This window comes from Gastrolobium bilobum, unplaced genomic scaffold (assembly GCF_033153095.1).
Source record: "Gastrolobium bilobum isolate Gb01-03AN ecotype WA unplaced genomic scaffold, APGP_CSIRO_Gbil_v1 utg3949, whole genome shotgun sequence".
In the NCBI taxonomy this organism is placed as follows: domain Eukaryota; kingdom Viridiplantae; phylum Streptophyta; class Magnoliopsida; order Fabales; family Fabaceae; genus Gastrolobium; species Gastrolobium bilobum.
In genome coordinates this window covers 209500-218984 of record NW_026897444.1, presented here as the reverse complement: position 1 = coordinate 218984, position 9485 = coordinate 209500, and positions in this window count along the sequence as shown.

The following is a 9485-nucleotide window of genomic DNA, read 5'->3' as shown; positions in this document are numbered from 1 at the left end:
TCCCAAAGATGGTATTTGAAAGGATCAAACACATGCTCTTACTCCACCTGCTCAGCTCTCACGCGCCAACTGAGCTACCATAATCATTTGTATTTCAAGTTTTTTTAAAGGGAAAAAAGTATCTAATGTTACTTTAGATAACTTTATCTAATGTTCATCAAAACGACGTCGTTTTAGGGTTAAAAAATTTAAAAATTAGAATGATAAAGACTATTATAACTCTGAAATAAACTAAAATTACAAAAACATCATGATTTCCGCCCCAAAACGACGTCGTTTCGATGAACATTAGATAAAGTTATCTAAAGTAACTTTAGAAAACACAAACCCTTTTTTAAAACCATCTCTCACAAGGTTAGTTCTTTTAATTTATTTATTTATTTATACATCATTAATAGAGGTTAATATATGAACCCTAGAATAGATGACGTGTTAATTTTGTTATGTTAATTTGTATAGACATTAAACTCTAGGGTAGTTGGTATATTATTTTATATTTAAATTAAAATTATAAATATCATTTTAACAATTGTTTAATTATTTATGTTTTATATATTTTATTTTGATATTATTTAGTTTAGGACTTGAAACCTTAGGTTAGAGGATATATTATTTTTTTTTTGTTAATTTTTTTGTTTAATTATTCTCTTACAAGGTTAGTTATTTATATTTTTTATTTGCACATTACTAATAGAGGTTAGTATATGAAACCCTAAGATAAATGACATGTTTTAATTTTTTATATTAACTAGCTTATTACTCGTGCGTTGCACAGAGAAAAAAATAAATCGATTTATTTGTTTCGTAAAAGTTGACACAAATCGTAAAAGTATATCGTTGCTTTTTATTTAAATCAACACTATGAGGTACCTAACTCCAGCTATTTATACATGTAAAGTTGATAAATATTTGAAGTATTACATTTAATATTCTAACAAACACTTCATAGTTGAAGTTGAATGTGATAATATATAATATTTGAGGTAGTACATTTAATATTCTTACAAGCTTAATTACTTAAGTATAAATAATTATTCACAAAATTAACATATATATATAAGCATATATTTAATGCATCGTATTTAATCTGAATAATACTTCAACTCTATCAACAATAATTTGGTGAAGAATATGAAAAGTCAGCTACTTACTGGGTTGGAAACATCTAATCATAAATAACATTGAAATAATGATATACTGCAAAACATTGAATGATCATTCCTTTTAATTAAGTAATTAATAAGAATAAATAATTTTTTTAGTTCAAACGAAACTCTACTCCATGTATAAAGTGTTGTACCTGTGGGTTTAGTGATTACTTGACTATACATCAAACTTTGCAAAGGCATCTTGTTTGATCTTTTGATATAAAATGTCATTGTATTAGCTTATCCTGTAGTCATTCAAAAATTACGTAGTTTGACTCGGCTTATTTTAGTATTTCTCAGAGATAGCCACACAAAGATGGGTTTGTTAGACAGTAAATATAAGGGGGAAAACGTGTTAGCGGGCTAATTCGCCCATTTAGAGGGTGGGGTAGGCCGATGTAACACCCCGTTGTACAACAGTTTGTTAACATTACGTATGACATTAAGCGTAGTTATAATCACAGTAATTGAATTAAAATAAGGAAAAAAATTTTCCTTTTCATTAATAAATTTTTTTGTTTAAAATTAATTTCATAATTAAAAAAAATTTCAAAAACTGTAATTATAACTTAAAACACGCGTAACACTTAATTTTTATTTAATTATGTCATACATTACTCCCACAAAGTGCCAAGAAGTCCCCTTGAACCAACAAGGCTTAAAATCCATTTTATTCATGTTCAACACTAAAGCATTTTCACTTTTTATTACATTGAGAATACTCTACTTTCTCTATGATTCTCATCTCCTACTATGTTATGGATCTCTTTGTTAGCTTCGCATAGGTTCAAATTGCGCTCAATTTGAAACTTTCTAGCTCAAGTTATGAATTTTCTACGAAAAAGGTACTGAAGCCAACAGTGGGCTGGCCCTAGTAGCACTAAGGTGAATTTGCTTCTATTTTTCGGCGCCAACTTGGCGCCATCTGCTCCAAGGATACATTTTGCCTCTGTTTGGTAGCGCAAAAAACGCCGCCATGATGCCAATAGCTCCGCGAAGTAGGGGAGTGGCACCTGAACAGGGGATTGAGACCTTCTTTGTTATTTTAGCCATAACTTTAGTTATACTAATCCAATTGATTTTGGTATCGTAGGAAAGCTATGAGAAAGATCTGTAACTTCCATGAAGATCAAAGAATCAAAAATCTATCAATTAGAATATGAAAAATGGATCACTAAGCAGGGTATACTTATATTTAATTGGTTTCCAACTTATATGTTTGCTTTCACCTAATTGACATTATACAACAATTACAATACACGATTCCTGCAATTTCCAGGGTCATAAGATATCAAAATAGGCTTGAAAACCCTTCCATCACATAAATAACATCATGTAACTGATTACACATGGTCCAATATACCAAATACATAACTTTATGCCTCAAATCCTATACTGTAGATTCAATGTATGTTTTGATGATTACAAAGTGATAACAACAAAAAGAGAAAAGTATTAATAAAGAGCAAAAAACATCAACCATATGTGGATATTGAAGATATATGATGTAACCACACAAGAAAGAGTAATGACATATCAAAGTAACAAGATGCTTGGATCAAGAGAAACAAGGAATAATTAGAGGAGCAACACCAAGATCAAAGATAACAAATCATAGAAAACATCTAAGAGAAGCTCAATATCTTAACCATGGTGAAAAATGATCAAAACCAACAAGTGTCAAGCATTGTCATATCCAACAAGTCAAAGCATCAAACTCAAGTAAAGATCCAAGACACAAGACTTGAAGCTAATTCTAAAATCATATTTAGAATATATCTTTAGGACTTATAATATATGTGAGGGTATATGGTAGATTGCATTGCATGAGCTCAAAGTTTTCTCATAGTAAACGTGTTTTTCGAATTGCATAATTATAACCTTTATATACTTGAAAGAAATTTGAAAAACCCATGGAAAAGATCCTTGACATATTTTATAATTTCAAAACATATTTATCATGTCAAGATCTTTCACAAAAAAATGGTTGGAAGCAAGCTAGAACACATTTGAATTTAAAATTTGTTGCATAATTTCGCTGCTGCCTTCCATACAATTTTTCGTATCCAATATGATGGATTTGGATCTTGTGTTCTTCATAGAAGTTGTATATCTTTATTTTATCTTTTCAACAAGACCAAGATCATATCAATTCGACAAGAATAGCTCAAGTTATGCCCAAAATACGAAATAGTGTTATTGTTGTCAAATTTTCAGCCTTCCAACAGGTTGGGAATCGATTCCCCAACTAGGAAATCGATTCTCTCTTCCTGGAAAGGTTGGGAATCGATTCCCCCTGTGACAGAAATCCTATAACAGCTATAAACGACTAGTTTTGCAAAAAATCATTATAAATACATTCTTTATGACCCTAAAACGTAATGATCACTATTCCAACACATCTTAAGGGTGATTTGAGAGCTTCTACACTATCATTTGCATATTATTTCATATCTTTCAAAGATCAAACATATTTGAGCTCATATCTTGAAAATTCATATACACATAGTGCTTCAAGTTGTATATCCACACTTTGAGAGTGTATATTCATTTCCAAATATTTCCCTCCTTATACTCTTGAGTTGAGAGGGTTGTGAGACCCATTGTTTGAGAGGCAGCCAAATACCTAAGTAAATTTGGAGTGAATTGTAAGGTTGCCAAGTACCCGTAAACTTGGAGATTGTAAGGTATCCAAAAACCCGAAGTCTTGGAAGATTGTAAAGGTTTGTCAAGCACCCGTGAATATAATTGTGAAATTTTGTTCATCTAAATTGATATTTATTTTAACTTAATATAATGATGGGTTACGATTTCATTTACATTAATCAGCAAAATATATATACTTGAGTAATATAGAAACATTGTTCATGGCTAATAAAATATCGTGGAAGATAAATTCCCACATTGAAAATAGTTTGTCTATGCTTATTTATTTCAAGAGGGAGGTTATATTTACAACTTCTTTTCGCTTGCAACCTTTTACAACCAAATCTTAATCGTTAATTTTCGTCAATCTAACGGTTATAATTTATTGAAAATTAATAATTAATAAATAAGTGTTACCCAATAAATTATAACCATTAAATTGACGGAAATCAATGGTTAAGACTTGGTTGTAAGTGAAAAGAGGTTATAAATATAATCTTTCTCTTATTTTAAATACAAAAACTTAATTTTACATGAAGGGGTTATACTTAAAATATATTTTTCCTTATTACCTCTTACAATTATTTATTTTTATCATTTGATCAAAATCAAATCAAAGATTATAAAACAATATTAAATAAAACCTCTAATTTAATAATAATAAAGTGATTGTGAGAAATTTAAATAAAACTAATTTAATAATAATAAAGTGATTGTGAAAAATTTAAATAAAAATATATTATAAATATAACCTACCTCTTGCAAGAAATTGATTCGTCCACATAAATTTATATATAATTCAAAGTGTACATTCAAAGCAAAATGATATAGTGTAAATCTTCTAACCTCTTTTCTCTTTCGTTGGCCCTACACACATTATTCTATTATCTTTTTTATAAAAAGAAATTACTTTAAATGATGTCAAAAGCACATAAAAAATGTGGCTAAATAGAGAATTGGATTTCATAAAAAAAAAAAATCCTTCGATTCTTAACTATAATTATCGAAATAATAAAATTCAAGTCCTACGACCAGGGTTTTAAGCAATAAGCACCATTACATAAACTAATTACAAACCAATTCAAAATTTAAAATTCTAAAAATAAGGGAAATTCCTAAATATAAATATAACGAAAATTACCTTTTAAAAATAAATGAATAATTAATTAATTAAAATTAAATAATTCAAAACACATCCCAAATCTTAGATCTCAAATCATACTAAATTTGTTTTTTTTTTTTTTGCAAAACAAATTACAATCATATTTGTTGCTTCATTTGAACTTGAATTTGATCGTAATTTATTATATTTCAAATTGCTGCTTCTTTGAAATATGAGTTATACTTATTGGGTCAAAATCCTAGTTGACTCCAAACTTCTTGAAATAATGTTGGGCCATGTGCAATGAGCTAATTGTAAGTGAATTATTCCCCCTTACTAGGAATTGATTTGCCCTCGAATATGCTTCATCTTCACTTATATCAATATCTTTAGACAGAAACTCAAATGATAATTCCTCCTCTATTAGATCTTCATCATCTAATTCTTTATCATATTTATCATAAACTAAATGATTATCATAGATTGGATTACCATCGTAGATTAGATAATCATCATAAATTGAATTGCTATCGTAAGTGGGATAATCATCATAAGAGTAAATACCATTTTTGGTCCTCAGCAAATTTAACGATACCCGCTTTAGTCCCTAGCAAATAAAAAGGCTATTCGTGGTCCCTATGCAATTCAAAATGGACCCATTTAGTTGAAATCATGGTCCCTCATAAATTCAAAAAAGACCCACATTAGTCCCTCAAAAGGACTAAAATGGGTCCACTTTGAATTTCTTAAAAACCACGAATAGCCTTTTTATTTGCTAAGAACTAAAGCGGACATCGAAAAATTTGCTGAGGATCGAAAATGGTATTTGCTCTTATCATAAATTATATAATTATCACAAATTGGATTATCATCATGGATTGGATAATTACCATAAACTAGATTATGATCGTAGACGTCAATCAGGAATGTTTAGTTGCATCTCAAAATATTCAAAAGTGGACTGATTTTTAGGTCGTATTCCCCAATTTCATCCCTGGTTTAGTATCCCCAAAGGATTGACATCCTCCTTTTCATTATCAGATGCGTCCTCTGATTACATTCTTTCTTCGGATTGAACGTTCAACTTTGTCCATACAAGTTGCCGCTTTAAATCTTGGATTTTGATGCTTTGTGCCTCTACAAGTTGTCGCTCTAAAACTTGGATTTTCTCATTATGCACTCACACAAGTCGTTGCTCCAAATCTTGGATTTTCTTGCCCTGCGCCTGCACAAGTTGTTGTTCCAAAATTTGGATTTTTTTTCCATCACCTGCACAAGTTGTCACTTCAAATCTTGGATCCATCTTCCGAACTCTTCATTTTCTATGTCTCGCTGGTCTATATGACATGGATGTTTGCCTTCTTTAGGAACGAATCCACACCCCCTACCATCACAACTCCGCGCTATCCATAGCCTCCACGATTCTGTTCAGCCATTGGTAGAAGGCAACATAGTGCTTTGATACGAAATGATGCCGAAAGCACATAAAAATGTGGCTAAACAAAAAGTTGGGATTTCATAAAAGATTAATCCTCTGGTTCTCAACCTAATTATCAAAATAATAAAATTTAACTCCTACGACAAGGGTCTTAAGCACCATTTTATAAACTAATTACAAATAAATTCGAAATCTAACATCCTAAAAGTAAGGAAATTTTCTAATATATATATATATATATAATGGTAGTTACTTTATAAAACAAATAATTAAAATTAAATCATTCAAAATATGTTCCAAATCTTAGATCTCAAATCATGCCAAATTTGTTACTTTTCTTTTTTGTCAAACAAATTACAATCATATTTGTGGCTTCATTTGAACTTGGATATGATCATAATTTGTTATATTTTAAATTGTTGCTTCTTTGAACATACGGACCACACTTATTGGGCCATATAATTCTGGTTGACTCCAAAATTCTTGAATCAATGTTTGAGTTATGTGTAATGAGCCAATTGTAGGAGCATCATTAAATTAATATATAGTTTATATAATCAATTATAGAGGCATTACTCCCATATACTTCTAAAGGTATTTACTCTCATTATGTAAAGTTTGAATTACATTAAAGTTTTGTTTGGGAGTTTGGAGGGGAGGGGAAGGAAAGGAATCCAAGGGGAAGGGAGGGGAATAAAGGGTATTCACTTTCCTTGTTTGAGAGTTAAAAAAACGGTAAGGGAGAAAAATGAAAGGTTAGTGAGATATTTTTACCATTTTACCCCTTTTAAAAAATTAATATAATTATTATATTTTACAAATTAAATTAAATCAAAATTAAAAAAAATTATTTATATACTTTTCTCACTACTAAAAAAGATCATATTTTCGATAAAATTTCTACGTTTCAAACTATGAAAAATATATTTTCAATGAAATTTTTTGGTCGAAAGGCAACAAATTTTTTTATCTTGTTGAAATTTTGATTGAAATAAATTTGCATCAAAATTTTCAACAGAACATAATTCCGTCGAAATTTTCAACAAAATTTAGTTTCTTTCAAAAGTTTTGATGAAAATGATTTCTTAAATTTTTTCAACAGAAAAAAATTCCATCGAAAGTTTCGACGAAATTTAGATTTTGTAAAAAAAATTTGACAGAATTATTTTTTGTCTAAATTTTTGACGAAAATATTTTCTGTCAAGATTGTCGACGGAAATGTTTTTCGTTGAAAATTTTCGATAGAAATGTGTTTCGTCGACAGTTTTGACGAAAATATTTTTTGTTAAAATTTTTGACACAAATATTTTCGATGAAATTTTTTACGGAATTTAGATTCCGTCAAGAATTTTAATGGCCGCCAATTGATTTTATGAAAATGTATTCCATCAAAAAAATTTGATGAAAATGTGTTCTGTCGAAAATTTTCATCGAAAATATGTTTTGTTGAAAATTTTGACGAAAATATTTTTCGTTGAAAAATTTGGAAGGAAAAGTTTCGATGAAATTTAGATTTTGTCAAGAGTTTTGACGAAATTTTATTTTCGTCAAAAAAACTGTAAGTGATTGTGACCAAATCTTGTTCCCTCTCTAATTTTATCTTTAGTTTCGATGGAAAAAAATTGTCTCTATTTTGGTTGAAATATGATTTTCGTCGATAATTCTATTACTATTTTTTACAGAATATTCTCTGTAGATAAATTCTGTCGGTATTTGAAAATTGTTAGTAGTGTCACATTTAAAAAATTAATACACATTATGTAGTTTTCACTTTTTAATGCTAAAAATAGATAAGTAATTTCAAATATTGAAGGTCCCTTTATTAATTATTATTAACAATTTTCTAAATTTCTTTCTATTTTGTATTACACCTCCCAAATTGGGAGAACTTTAATTTTAAGAACAATAAATTTTTTGAAGGATTTTGTAAAAATTCTCAATTCATTCCTCTAACTTTTTTAAACTCACAAATAAAGAAAAGAATTATTAAACTCCTCTCCTTCTTTCCCTCGTAAAATTAATTCCCAAACAAAGTCTTAGTCTTGCATACACTTTCAATATATATTTTATACTTTTTTTTATAATGCACGCTGTACCTTTAAAAATTTAGTGTTATTTTTTTTTTACTAAAAGGAATGCTCTTCTAGATGTTATTAATTATTATTATTATTATTATTATTAAAAAGAAGACTTATTAAGCTTCAAGGAAAAATGTAAAATGAAAATGAAAAGGATTGAAATCCAACCACACGTTACGGCTTTATGGTAAAGATAAGGATATAAATTATTTGATTTATATATAATCTAACGACCATTATTTTTAGTGCTTGTTTGAATCTTTTCTTTTTTAAGCTAGAAGCTACTTATAAGTATAAGCTAAGCCAAACAGGTTTTGAGAAAAGCTCTTATAACGAAAAACTCTTTTTTTTATAATGAAGAAAAAAACTGAAAACTAAAAGCTTCTAGGAGGAACTTTTTTTTTAAGCTCTTATCTGTTTTTCTTGAATTGTATGCTTTTTTAAAAAATGAAGAGTGATAAAAATAGAGAGAGATAATTTTCTTGAAATATGTGTTTTTAAGTAATTTTTAAGTTAAAATTTTTATGTAGTTTCTAAACAACTTTTAGCTTCTTTTTTTAAGCTCTTTTTTTTAACTTTAGCTTATAAGTAGCTTCTAGGTTAAAAATAAGAGAATTCAAAATTGGATATACAAGTGCCTTTACATTATTTGCATAAAGATTAAACAATACATGTTTAGATCGAGTTGCATTCTCTAGAGTGTTGTTGGCAACTTTTATAAAATAAAATAGCTGTTAAAAGTGACTCATTAGTAATCTCATCAATGGTCCAAACAAGAAACAATAACACGTCTTTTTTTTTTCCTTCTCCTTCTTTCGTATTTGAATAGCAAAGAATATTAAAGATCTAAACTTGAGAATTATTGTTGTTTGGTTATTGGTTTGTCAACAACATCCCTTAATTATATGGTATGAAATGAAAAGGGTGGAATTGGGTTCTGCGTTGGATCAACGCTGAACAAACCGACCCAATAGCATGCATATATAGCCCCACCTTCATGAATAGTAGTTGTTTAATATTATCTAGTTAGTTTTATCTTGTGTCACAAGAAACTTATAAAAATAACTTAAATG